The sequence below is a fragment of the Leopardus geoffroyi genome, chromosome E1 (assembly GCF_018350155.1).
Source record: "Leopardus geoffroyi isolate Oge1 chromosome E1, O.geoffroyi_Oge1_pat1.0, whole genome shotgun sequence".
NCBI classification, from domain to species: Eukaryota; Metazoa; Chordata; class Mammalia; order Carnivora; family Felidae; genus Leopardus; species Leopardus geoffroyi.
Genome location: NC_059330.1, coordinates 17,506,280 through 17,520,286, shown reverse-complemented (window position 1 = coordinate 17,520,286; position 14,007 = coordinate 17,506,280). Strand labels below are relative to the sequence as shown.

The following is a 14,007-nucleotide window of genomic DNA, read 5'->3' as shown; positions in this document are numbered from 1 at the left end:
ACAGACATACCATATACCAAGACGTGGGATCTTCGGCTGGTCACTGCCCACCTTACCCCTCAACCATCACTTCCTGCACTGTCTTAAAAGGCTGATTAAAAAAAATTGGGGGTGGGGGTGGGGGCGCCTGCGTGGCTCAGTCGGTTAAGCATCCGACTTCGGCTCAGGTCATGGTCTCACGGTTCGTGAGTTCGAGCCCCGCATCGGGCTCTGTGCTGACAGCTCAGAGCCTGGAGCCTGCTTCAAATTCTGTGTCTCCCTCTCTCTCTCTGCTCCTGCCCTGCTCATGCGCTGTCTCTCTCTCCTTCAAAAATAAATAAAAACATTAAAAAAAAATTTTTTAATAAAAATTAAAAAATTTTTAAAAATTCTTAATGTTTATTTATTTTTGAGAAGGAGAGAGGCAGAGTGTGAGCAGGGGAGGAACAGAGAGAGAGGGAAACACAGAATCCGAAGCAGGCTCCAGGCTCTGAGCTGTCAGCACAGAGCCCGATGCGGGGCTCGAACTCACGAACCGTGAGATCATTACCTGAGCCTTAGATCATGACCTAAGTTGGATGCTTAACTGACTGAGCCACCCAGGTGCCCTTTAAAAGGATGATTTAGAAAATGGCTCCAGGAGCGCCTGGGTGGCTCAGTCAGTTGAGCGTCTGACTTCAGCTCAGATTATGATCTCACAGTTTGTGAGTTCGAGCCCCACGTCTGGCTCTGTGCTGACAGCTTGGAGCCTGGAGCCTGCTTCAGATTCTGTGTGCATCTCTCTCTCTCTCTCTCTCTCTCTCTCTCTCTCTCTGCCCCTCCCCTGCTCGCACTCTGTCTCTGTCTCTCTCAAAAATAAACCTTAAAAAAAAAAAGAAGAAGAAGATGGCTCCAGGGGTACCTGTGTGGGAAATGAAGAAAGAAACCCACCCTGGGGACTGGAAGGACACAAATGAGTATCTTGGCCTCAGCCTCAGTCCAACCACGCAGAACCCAATGCCTACAATGCTCTCCCCCCAAGACACTCCTTTTGGTCTTCAGTTCTTACTCTGCTATCCTTCCCCAACCCTGGCTCTTTGCTGGGAGCTAGACACCTGTGTAGCACCAACAGAAAACAGGTCCCAGAATTCTAGAACCTTCGGGCTGGAAAGGTCCCTGAGAAGTAATTTAATGTAAATCCGTGTCGTGGCAAAAGCTTGCTCCTCGCTGCGACTGTGACAGGCAGGAACCACACACCGTCACAGCAGTAGCACAGGAGACAGCGCTGGCCAGGAACGTTAGCAGACCTGGTATCTAGGCCTGGATCTGCCAACAAATCGCTAGGGGACCTTGAGCCTGTCACTTTGCTCAAGGTTGGGCTGGATGATTTGGTCTCTTGTCGCTCAAAAATTCCAAATATCTAAGTCTCTTGTGGACACAGGTTGTTCATTAACCTTCTGCCAAAGTTACTCCTCTCATCCCAACCCTGGAGCCTTTGGAGACTGAGTCCATTTCAGCCCTTCCCTCATCATCCCTGTCCTGCCACTGTTAGGCACACAGCTCACAAGGTACCCCTTCCCCACTGTCATCCCTCCAAGCCTGTCTGGGGCTACCTGCAACCTCCCTGTCCGGGTCAAACCTACAGTGCAGCCGCTCCTATGCTCCTCAGAGCTCACGTCTCCAGAGACCTGGGCTCTGTCACCTTCCTGTGGACCTTGCACTTTTCACCATCTCCCACCCTCAGGTTCAAAGTCTCCAGCAGCAATGACATCAGGATCTTCCCACTCTTCACTCTGGGCTGCAGTTTCTACCTGCCTCCCCTTGGTCTCTTACCCTCTCCAGTGAAGGTAACCTTGGAGTTTTCTGACCTCCTTCTCTGTCTTTCTCCCCTCATCCTACTCCAGAAGGCCTTTCCTAATTTTTTTTTTTTTAATTTTTTTTTCAACGTTTATTTATTTTTGGGACAGAGAGAGACAGAGCATGAACGGGGGAGGGGCAGAGAGAGAGGGAGACACAGAATCGGAAACAGGCTCCAGGCTCTGAGTCATCAGCCCAGAGCCCGACGCGGGGCTCGAACTCACGGACCGCGAGATCGTGACCTGGCTGAAGTCGGACGCTCAACCGACTGCGCCACCCAGGCGCCCCGGCCTTTCCTAATTTTAAGTGGAGGAAAGGTATATATAAAAAATTAGGATATGTGCCCATATCATCTTGACCCTACTACTAACCCGATCAAAGCAAAGTACAATCGACTGACTCAACTCGGCTGCCTTATCACTTTAAGACAGAAAGCATTTTAAGGGCAAGGACCCTTCAACTCAAATATGCATCTTGCAGTTCATCAACAGGGGAAACAGTTTCCATATTCACACAATGGAATACTACTCAGCAATAAAAAGAGAAAGCAACTACTGATACAACAGGGATGAATCCCAAAAATACTATGTCAAGCGACAGTAAAAGAAGGCTTTGACATAAGAGTACATACTGGTGAGGCTCATACAGTACACAGAGATGGTCCCTGACTCACAATGGTTCGATTTACAATTTTTCAACTTTACAATATGCACATATGAAAGTGATAGGCATTCAGTAAAAATTATACTTCGAATTTTGAATTTGGGTCTTCTCCTGACCTAGCAATATGCAGTAGGATGCTCTCTTGTGATGCCAGGCAGTGGTCCTGGTCGGCCACACAATCACAAGGGTAAACAGCCGATGTGCTTATAGCCATTCTGTACCCACACAATCATTGTGGGTTGTTTTTTTTTTTTTAAGTTTATTTATTTATTTTGAGAGAGAAATAGTGAGCGTGCAAGCGGGGGAGGGACAGAGAGAGCGGGAGAATCCCCAGCAGGCTCTGCACTGTCAGCACAGAGCCGGATATGGGGCTCGAACCCACAAACTGTGAGATCATGACCTGAGCCAAAATCAGGAGTTGGACACTTAACTGAGCCACCCAGGCGCCCCAACCATCCTGTTTTTCACTTTCAGTACAGTGTGCAATCATTGACATGAAATATTCAACACTTTATTATAAAATAGGCTTTGTGCTAGATGATTTTGTCCCACTGTAGGCTAACATTAATGTTCTGAGCACAATTAAGGTAGGCTAGGCTAACCTAACCTATGACGTTTGGCAAGTTAGGTGTATTAAATGCATTTTTGAGTTATGATATTTTCAATGTACAATGGGTTTATCAGGAGGTAAACCCACTGTCAGCCAAGGAAGATGTGTATAGACAGAACTAACCTGCGGTGAAAAAAAAATCAGAACCGTGATTACCTCTGGAAGGTGGGGAGGCGGGTAGGGGTGGCCATTGCCTGAGAAAGGGCATGAGGGAACTTTCTGGAGTGATGTTCATGTTACATTACCTTGATAGGGATTTGGGCTGATGGATGTATACATGTGTCAGCAGTTATCAAATAGTGCACATGAGGTTTGTGCATTTCATTATGTGAAACAGGCACTCAAAAAAAAAAAAACTGGAAACATATACTGCAGTCTAGTTAATGATACATACACTAAAGTATTGGGGGCAAGGTATACTGATGTCTGGAATTTTCTTTGAGATGTATCAAAGATGTAAGACGGTTTGATGGATGGATCAAGGGATAAATATGTGGTAAAGTGAGGACAGTAAAGTGTAAATTGTAGAATCTAGGAAGTGGGAGGGGTATTCACAGTAAAATTCTTTAACTTTTCTAAATTGTGATAAAGTGTTGGGGAAAATACATATCTATCAAGTACCTACTAAATGCAAGAGAAATGAAACTAATGAAAGAGCTTAGGCTTCAGATGTCAGGTAGCAAACGTGGGACCAGTTCTGAGGTAATAGCTATGCAATCCTGGGAAAGTCACTTAATGCCTCTGTGCCTCTGTTTTCCCATTTGTAAATGGAGATAATAAGAGTACAATAACAGGGGCGCCTGGGTGGCTCCAGTTGGTTGAGCATCCAACTTCGGCTCAGGTCATGATCTCACGGTTGGTGGGCTCAAGCCCCGTGTTGGGTTCTGTGCTGACAGCTCAGAGCCTGGAGCCTGTTTTGGATTCTGTGTTTCCCTCTCTCTCTACCCCTCCCCTGCTTGTGCTTGCACACTCTCTCTCAAAAATAAACAAACATTAAAACAATTGTTAAATAATAGTACAATAATAGTACCTACCACATAAGGCCTGGGGACTAAATGAAATTGGTATATAAGCCCTCCATATAACACCTCGCCCAGGGTAAGCCCTCAAGAATGGTACCCAATCATAGCAAGGCACATTCTTATCATCTAAATGGGACAGTAGACAGAATAATAAAGTACAGAAATGACTATCAGCCCAAGTGTGACTAAAATAAGTCTAAACATAAAATCTTAGTGCCAGACAGAACCTTTTTTTTTTTTAAGTTTTTAAAGTTTACTTATTTATTTTGAAAGAGAAAGCATGCACGCATGAGCAGGGTAAGGGCAGGGAGGGAGGGAGAGAGGGAGAGAGAGAATCCCAAGCAGGCTCCGTGCTATCAGTGCAAAGCCCAACGTAGGACTTGACCTTACAAACCAGGAGATTATGACCTAAGCCAAAGTCTGACGCTTAACCAACTGAGCCACTCACGCGCCCCTGGACAGAATCTTTGTATGTGGAAAGTAAAGCCCAAAGAAGCGAAGGCAATCCAATGAGCACATGGCCAGCTGGATCACAATGGCTCGAGTCCAGAGGCCCCATGTAGCTACTGCCGAGACGAAGCGCAAGCAATTCATAGATGCAGCAATATGAAAGGCCAACAAGCACAAACAGGTATTCAGCCTCAGTCATATCACAGACACATGAAATAAAACAGAGACATGCTATTGTTCACTTATCAGGTTAGTAAAAACTAGCATCATTAATAACATCAATCTAATAGAAGATAGGAAGCAGGGTATCTGCTATGTGTTGTTGGGAGTATAAATTGGTATAAGGGCAAGTTGGTGGTATCTATGAAAATATTTAAATGTACATATTCCTAGACTTGGCAATTCTACATATAGGACATCTACAGATATGTCCACACAATAAACATGGCTGATCTTTGCATCATTGTTTGTAATTCAAAATTCTGTCAATACAAAGATCATATCACTAGGGAAATAGCAAGATTATAGAACTGGACAGTTAAAAAGAATGAAGGGGCGCCTAGGTAATTCAGTCGGTTAAACATCCGACTTCAGCTCAAGTCATGATCTCATGGTTCATGGGTTCGAGCCTCGCACAGGGATCTGTGCTGACAGCCTGGAGCCTGCTTCAGATTCTGTCTCCCTTTCTCTCTCGGCCTCTCCCCTACTTGGGCTCTCTCTGTCTCTCAAAAATAAAAAATAAACATTAAAAAAAATTTTTTTTAAAGAATGAAGATTTGTATATACTAAGCTAGAAAGATTCTATTCTATATTAAGTGAAAAACTCAAGTTGCCATATAATTTTTACTAAAATTTTTAAAACTATGTATATGTGTGCATATATATACATGGAGATTATGTACGTGCAATATTTGCAAACGCATAGAAAAATGTATGCTCTGGGAAAGAGACAGATTTTAGAAGAGTCAATGGCTTTGTGTTTCATCTATAGTGTTTTAATTTTTTACAATGAGAATATTTAGCTGGTAGGGGTGTATGTGTGTATGTATCTAGGCCTAGGGGCTTTATTTCATTATTTTTTTTTCAATGTTTCTTTTTTGAGAGAGAGAGACAGAGGCAGAGAGAGAGGGAGACACAGAGTCCAAAGCAGGCTCCAGGCTCTGAGCTGTCAGCACAGAGCCTGATGGGGGGCTTGAACTCATGAACCATGAGAGCATGACCTGAGCCGAAGGCGGTCGCTTAACCAACTGAGCCACTCAGGCGCCCCTAGGCTTAGGGGCTTTGGATAGTGGGATTATGCATAATATTTCTTCTACTTTTCTATATGCTCTTTATTTCCTACAGAATTTTTTTTTAATATTTATATCAAATTATATTTATGAAACATATTGCATGTAAATATAAATAATATATGCATATGTGATAAATGTTATATATAAGATATATATAATAAGCTTTAAAAAAAATGCCTGAAAAGATCCATTACAAGATTTTGTCTGTGGTTTTCTCCATGCAGTACAGGCAAAGAGGGGTAGTAACACTTTAGCTTTTTAGCTAATAGCCTTTCCCAACGTATGTTACTTTTGTGATTTTAAAAGATTAGAAAGAAAAAAAAAAAAAAAAAGGAAGGTTTGACAATCCACTTAGCATTTAGGCTGTAAACCAAGTTTGCAACTGTTAAGTTCAAGGCTTGCCATCTCATGCCTTAGGAAAGTTTCAGTGACTTGGGGGACTTGGTTAAAATAGATCTCACTAGTGTCTTGTGGCTTTAAGTGGGGACATATTTAAATGGGTCACCCTGCAGCTGGCAAAATAGAAGCCCCAGGAAATGGAAACTATAACGTTAGAATCCCAAGACAAGGCGCCCAGACTTGGCTGCTGTGGGTGGACACTTAAAAGGGTCAGTCCTCCCCACCCGACTCCCAGACCACACTCATAAATAAATACAAAGGAAATACTTTCCCAAGAGAGCCGGCCTCTCTCCCTTGGCCTCTGACCTCCCTAAGCGGCCGTTTCCTACAGCCCAGAGGCCTTTCTCGGCGCCAGTCCATACCAAGGTTTGCAAAAGCGACCAGGCAGGACTGGAACAGCAGCACCTGGACGGTCCCGTCCGGGCCGGGGCCCCAGCCGAGCGGCGCAGAGGGACGCCTGTCGCCTTGGCCGCCACCGCCACTGCCCGAGCCTCTCTCCCAGCCGGTCCTGCTTAGAGCTCCGCAGCGCCCCGTGACTCAAGACCAGGTCACACGGAGCTTATCTAGCTCCAGGTGTGCTCGCTCCGACTGCACGCTTCTCACATGACATCAGCCGGCCGGCCGGCCCAACCGCCCGCCGGCTCCGGCTCCCTTGGAACCCGCGGCGCTCAGCACTTCCAGGCAGCCGGCCGGGGCAGCCGCAGCCCCGCGGCGCCTCCCGCCGAGATACCGTCTCCCCTGGAACGCAGCGATCCCGCAGGCCCCGGGAGGAACGACGCGGGAGAGGTGCCAGGAGCGCGGCCAGGTCCCCAGCTGCTCTTCCAGGTGCACCTCCTCAGCCCCAGGAGGGGTTGGCCGCAGTCCGCTGGGCGCCAAACTCCGCTAACCACCCCCTCCCCCCCCATTTCTGTGTGACCTTCAGCAAGTCCCGTCCCTCTCTAGGCCTCAGCTATTTCAACTATAAAATCTCCATGGGCCTGAGAGTTCAGACTTGGCCAGGAGCCCTTGCCTTTGCCGGGAGAGGTATTCTGCTCAACTACAAATTGCAGGTTCTAAATCCTGCTCTGCCTCTGAACTGCTGTGTGACCTTGAGCCCATCATCCAACATCTCTGAATATCAGAGGATAATAAAAATAATCCCCTGTAAGCGATGGTAAAGTACCTGGCAGAGAGAAAGGGCCAAGGGCCTTGTAAAACCCTCAGCCCTCAGTTTAAACTGCTGCCTGACTATAGGCTCTTTGAAACATCAAGGGAATATGGATAATTGACAAGCCGCACCACTCCCACCTCAAGGACAGTGAGGTGGGGAGAGGAGTGGAGGCTTTCCAGTTCTGCTCCCCACCCCTCCCAATCCGGCTCCCAACAACACTCTCTAATTCAGGCTACCTCAGAAAATGCTGATGGGGGGGGTGGGGGTGGGGATGGGGTGCAGTGAGCAGATCTTAAAGCACCCAGGGGCCTGACCCAAAGTAGAACTTCAAGCCCCCAGCCCGAGTCCTGGGGGGACCTGTTAATCATAGCACAGGGTGGGTTGGGCCCTCCCATACCCTTGAAACTTTAAACTACACCAGGTCAGAGCCCCTCCCCTTTGCCCACCACACCCGGGAGAGGCCTGGGACAAGGCCTGGGGCCCAGAGCCACCAACAGGACCCGGCTCACATGGATGATCTAGTTCCCGTCTGTGGCGTCCACTTCAGGTGAGGGGGGTCTGGCTGGGGACAGACGTCTGGTTTAGAAGGAGCAAAAGCAGCCGTGCTGCTCTGGAGACCTGTGACACACCAAGTCCGGATCAGGGCTTCCTGAGTTCCAGCAGCTAACTCCCTGCTCCACCAGAGTAGGGTGGATTCTCCCTTTCACACTAGCCCCAGTGCTGCCCCACCCAGTCCAGCTTCAGGTACCTGCCTCTGGGGGACCCCGCACATTTCAGGCCCGATTTCTGAAGACACACGCACCCTTTAATGAGCAGCCTCAAGCTAGGCCGGTGAGGGGGGCTCCAGGCAACAGGCTGGCTACCCAGACTCCCAGGGAATGAGGTGGAGGCACCAGGCAGGAGGGGCACAATCCACGTGAGGGCTTCTGAGGAGAGCCAGGGGCACCGGAGGAAGTCCTTAAGCACACACCCTGGCACCTGAGCCAGGCCCGCAGAGAGTAAACAAACTAGATACTCAGAGCTGCCAGGCACCAGGTCAAGTGTTCAAAGTTCAAAGCTTCCAAAGGAAGTGACCACCAGCACTCATTCTATCCCTCCCACATTCCCCCCCTCCACCCCCACCTGTGATCCTTCTCATTTCCCTAACCCTCCAACACAATAGCTTCCCCCATGGTCTTCCTGGAATATGAGGCCCCAACTCCAATGTCCCCAACCCCAAAGGAACAAGCACACCTCCACCCGAGGCTATCTATAATTAGTCATGTCCAGCAACCAGGAGGATGTTTCCTGGAAAGCCCTCATCACAAAAGGACAGAGGGGAAGCTGAGGAGGTGGCAGGCCATTGACAAAGAGCCAGTGAGGTCTGTCAGGAAGCCAGAGACCTCAGGAGAGCAACTTTCAATATCCCCAAATAGAAAGTAGCCTCTGAACCAAAAGGGTGGGGAAAGTTAGACAAGGCCTGGCCCATTGCCATGCCAACAGGAAACCGACCTGCCCAAGAAAGGGCTCCAGAACTGGTAAGAACATGGAAAGGTGATCTTGCTCTTAACTGTCTGGTTGACCTTCCCTCCCTTCCAGCATGGACCCAATGCATACACACTTCGGGCAGTTCACTCTCCTTGTGGGGAATTACAAGGCCTCCTCAGCAACAGACATGCCAGGTACTCCAAAAGACAAATGAGCCCACACAAACCAGCCTGAATCATTGGCCAGGTGAAGGGGGGGAGGGAACCCAATTCCATAATTTTGGGAGTCTGTCAGAGGGCTGGAAGGCTCCAGGCAGGAGAGCTCCTCCCAAGAAGCATTGTCCCCAACCTCTGCACAAACACAAACCAAGAGGACACTGCCAAATACATGCCCGGTTGGCCAAGTGAGTAGGCAAAAGCATTACCCTTAAAAAATACACCGTCTGCCTCCCCCCCATCCCCCCACCCCCACCCCGTTCATTCTGGCTGGCAGCCTTTCCAACTAATCAGCAGGACACATGTGCCTTGCAACAGGGTGACATCCCCATCCCCCCTCTCTGCCCCCAACAAAGCCCCAATGTGTGCTATGTCCCTGCAGGCCTTATCTCAGCCAGGAACATGACCCACTCCTCACCATGCTTGGTACCAAGCCGCACCCCCACCCCCCACCACCCCCACCACAGGGGTGTGGAGCAGCTAACCTTACCACCTCGCCTCCCCATTGGCGAGACAACTGGCATGACAGGTTAGCAGGGCGGGGCGTCAGGGCAGTCTCTCCCAGAGGCCTGGGGCAGGCTGTCCGACCTTCCCACACACACCCCACCCCTTTGCAGGGAAAGGTGAGGTGAGCAGCCAGTCACAGGGGACAGGCAGCACTCCCTAATCTCCAAAGCCTACCATTCACTCACCCCCGTCTTCTGTCCCAAGGGGAGGGGGCCTGGGGAAGCGGGGTCTCCATTGTTTTGCCAGCTGTCTAGCAGCTGCTCCTTTGAGAGGAGCCCGCTGTCGGCCTGGCAGTGAAAGGGTGAAGGCCGCTGGGAGGGATAAAGGGTTCGGTGGAGGTGCTCGCCTTCCCCGCTGCCTTCCTCGGAGCCTCGCTCTGTCGGTCGGTCGGTCGGCCTGGGGGGGAGGGGGGGCCTGGGCCTGGCCCCGAGAAGCCCCCTATCCCGGAGGCTGCAGCCTCCACCCCGCAGCCCGGGGCCACCTGGGCTCCCCTCAGCCCTCAATCCCCCTAAACCGAGGGCCACCCTGCCCTGCCTCCGCGCGCTCCCGAGCTGGCACAAGGGGCCGGAGCTCCCCTCCCCGCCCCTCCTTGTCGGCCCCCATTCCCGGGCGCCCAGCTCCGCGGCGCGGCCGGGGACCGGAGCCGGGAGTCCGGGCCGCCGCTTCCAGGGGACAGTGGGGGAGGAGGAGCCGGCGGGCCCCGCCGCCCGCCCGCCTTCCCGGCCCGAGCCCGCCCCGCCGCCCCACCCGGCCCAGGCAGCCCCCGAGCGAACGCCCCCGCCGCCCCGCGCTCACCGGCCGCCGGAGCCCGCCCGGCAGGCAGCAGAAGCGGAGACGCGGCATCCAGCGGCCCCGGCCCGGTCCGGGCTGGAGCGCAGCGCGGCGCAGCGCAGCGCCGCCCCCCGCGGCCGCGCGAGCAGAGCCGAAAGGGAGCTCCCTGCTGGCGGCTCCGGGGATAAACGCCCGGCCTTCCTGGCAGCGCCTGGGCGCGCCTCCAGAACGGGCCATGCGGGCACGGGGCGCTGCTCTGGGAGCCTTCTGCCCGCGTCCGAGAGGCCTGGAGCTCCCGTCTGCGCTGGGCGCCGGAGGCCGCTGGGCACGCCCAGGGCAGGCACCGTGCCCGCAGGTATAGAACAGGTTCCTTCCAAGGCCGGCACTGGACTCCGCGCGCTGGCTGTGTCCGAGAGGGTGCTGCCCAGGGCAGTGCTGTGCGGAGGACGCATTCGAGTCTTGCTGGTCACATCTTCCCAGGGTGGCTCTGCAGGGGCAGACATAGGGCGCTGCTCGATGGTGCCAGATGGCTTAGGCCGAAGCAGACACTGCCCGCATGTCCAGGGTGGCACTCGCAGAATGTACTCCCCAGGGTGGTAGCTTGGTCTGAGAGACCCCTGCCTCAAGTGCAGCTGCCTGAGGGGTGTACCGGGGCCCAGGAGACGCAGCCGTCAGCGGTGATCACTCAGTCCCCAAAGGAGTCCAACGATGCTAATAAGATTAACACCTTTCAGAAGCTTCTTGGTTTACAGGTCCCGTCATGTCCTCATCCAGTGAGATGTTTACCCAGGAAAGAATTATAGGTGTCCTGGGAGAGGCCAGAGGTGTTTAGAGACCAGTCTTCCAAGGTAGGTGCTCTATCTTGAGTTTGGAGATGGAGAGGTGGATGCTTCTACAGGCAGTGTGCATACTGGAGTGGGATACCCCAGAATGTGGAAGAAACTGCATGGCGCGGGAAGAAGGGTGTAGCAGACAAGAGCAGCTGCCTCCACAGTTAGGGCAACCAAGAATTTCTGCAGACAGAGGGGGTGGAAGCTGACAGATCAGGGAAGGTTAGAGCAAGGGGGCTCAGGAGCAAAGAGGTGAGTAAGAGCTGGGAGATCCTGAGGAATAGACCACACCCAGGATGTACATTTTGGATAGAGGAATAGTGTGCCACGCAAACTCGATTAAACAAATTTTTATTGAGAGGCTGCTGAGTGCCAGGTGCAGCCCCAGGCACTCCGGGGGACACTGAGAAATCAGACATAGAACCTCTTTCCAGGGAACTCACACAGAAGTGAGCTGTGACTGCAGGAGGGTACACCACACTGTCATCCCTAGGATGAGACAGTGACATCCCTAGGATGAGGACATGACATTGAGTGAAACCTTGGAGGCTGGGTTGGACAATACTATCATTACCGCTTCCTGAGCACCTACTATGTGATACACACACTCTCCATTCCTCACAACAAACCTATGACAAGAGACTATTATTATAGATAGCGATTGAGTGCATGGACTCTGGAGTCAGGTTACCTGAATTCAAATCCCTGTCAAGTCCTAGCTGTGTTACCCTGGGCGATTTACAAAACCACTCTATGCCTCAGTTTGCTTATCTGAAAAATGGGGATAAATAACAGTGCCTGCCTCAAAGTTTATACTGAAAATCAAATGAGTTTAGTCTTGGGGTGGCTGTCTGTCTCCGCTGGTGGAGGGTGCAGCTTTTGATCTTGAGATTGTGAGTTCGAGTCCCATGTTGGAGGCAGAGATTGCTTAAAAATAAAATCTTTAAAAACAAAAAACAAAAAAATGAGTTTGGTCTTTTCAACAAATGGTGCTGGAACAACTGCATATCCATAGGCAAGAAAACGAATCTAGACAAAGACTTCTCATCTTTTACGAAAATTGAAATGGATCATAGGGCTAGATGTAAAACACAAAACTATAAAACGGATAGGCGATAACATAGATGGAAACCTATATGACCTTGGGTATGGTAATGATTTTTAAAAAATTTTAATCCCACCATAGTTAACATACACTGTTATATTAGTTTTGGGTACATAATACAGTGATTCAACAATTCTGTACATTACTCAGTTCTCTTCATGAGAAGTGTACTTTTAATCCCCAACACATACTTCCCTCACCGCCCTCCCCGCCTCTCGTAACCGTCAGTTTGTTCTCTGTAGTGAAGAGTCTGGTTTTTTGTTTGTCTCTTCTTTTTCTTTCTTTCTTTTGTTTCTTAAATTCCACCTATCAGTGACATCATATGGTATTTGTCTTTCTCTGACTTATTTCACTTAGTATTATGCCCTCTAGATCCATCCGCGTTGTTGCAAATGGCAACATTTAATTTTTTAGGGCTGAGTAATATTCCACTGTACATATGTACCCACCTCTTCTTTATCCATTCATCTATTGATGGATACTGGGACTGCTTCCATAATTTGGCAATTGTCAATAATGCTGCAATAAACATAGGGGACCATACATCTTTTCAAATGAATGTTTTCCTATTCTTTGGGTAAATGCCCAATTGTGGAATTACTGGATCATGTGGTAGTTCTATCTTTAATTTTTTGAGGAACCACCATACTGTTTTTCTGGAGTGACTGTACCAGTCTGCTTTCCCACCAACAGTGCATGAAGATTCCTTTTTCTCCACATCCTTGCCAACACTTGTGTTTTCTATTTTAGCCATTCTGACATGGATGAGGTGGCATCTCATTGTGGTTTTAATTTGCATTTCCCTGACGATGAGTGATGTTGAGCATCTTTTCATGTGTCTGTTGGCCATCTGGATGTCTTCTTTGAAGAAATGTCTGTTCATGTCTTCTGCTCATGTTTGAATTAGATTATTTGAGGGGTGCCTGGGTGGCGCAGTCGGTTAAGCGTCCGACTTCAGCCAGGTCACGATCTCGCGGTCCGGGAGTTCGAGCCCCGTGTCGGGCTCTGGGCTGATGGCTCAGAGCCTGGAGCCTGTTTCTGATTCTGTGTCTCCCTCTCTCTCTGCCCCTCCCCCGTTCATGCTCTGTCTCTCTCTGTCCCAAAAATAAATAAACGTTGAATTAGATTATTTGGGGTTTTTTGGTGTTGAATTGTATAAGTTCCTTATGTATTTTGGATACTAACCCTTTATTGGATATGTCATTTGCAAATATATTCTCCCATTTACTAGGTTGTCTTTTAGTTTCAATGACTGTTTGCTTTGCTGTGTAAAACTTTTATTTTGATGTAGTTCCAATAGTTTATTTTTGCTTTTGTTTCCCTTGCCTCAGGAAACACATCTAGAAAAGATGTTGCTACAACCAGTGTCATGGTGATGATTGTTTACATACAACATCAAAGGCATGATTCATGAAAGAAAAAATTGATAAGCTGGACTTCTTTTTTTTTTTTTTTTTTTTTTTTAATTTTTTTTTCAACGTTTATTTATTTTTGGGACAGAGAGAGACAGAGCATGAACGGGGGAGGGTCAGAGAGAGAGAGAGGGAGTCACAGAATCGGAAACAGGTTCCAGGCTCTGAGCCATCATGAGCCATCAGCCCAGAGCCTGACGCGGGGCTCGAACTCACAGACCGTGAGATCGTGACCTGGCTGAAGTCGGACGCTTAACCGACTGCGCCACTCAGGCGCCCCAAGCTGGACTTCTTAAAAA

At 49.6% G+C, this 14,007-nt stretch overlaps 1 protein-coding gene across 26 annotated transcripts in view; it reads right to left on the bottom strand.

Moving 5' to 3' along the window:
• The window catches only part of MYO18A (myosin XVIIIA), a 102,706-nt gene extending 92,207 nt beyond the window's left edge, over positions 1–10,499 (bottom strand). For 22 of the 26 annotated variants that reach the window (XM_045487860.1, XM_045487865.1, XM_045487866.1 and 19 more), the window contains exon 1: positions 10,386–10,499. The gene's annotated coding sequence lies outside the window, so the exon portion shown is untranslated. Of the gene's footprint in view, positions 1–6,613; positions 6,634–7,910; positions 8,029–8,203; positions 8,306–9,775; positions 9,964–10,385 lie in introns of those variants that run through there. The other 4 variants (XM_045487843.1, XM_045487844.1, XM_045487841.1 and 1 more) reach the window with 4 other exon arrangements.
• Between the last annotated feature and the right edge of the window lie 3,508 nt (positions 10,500–14,007).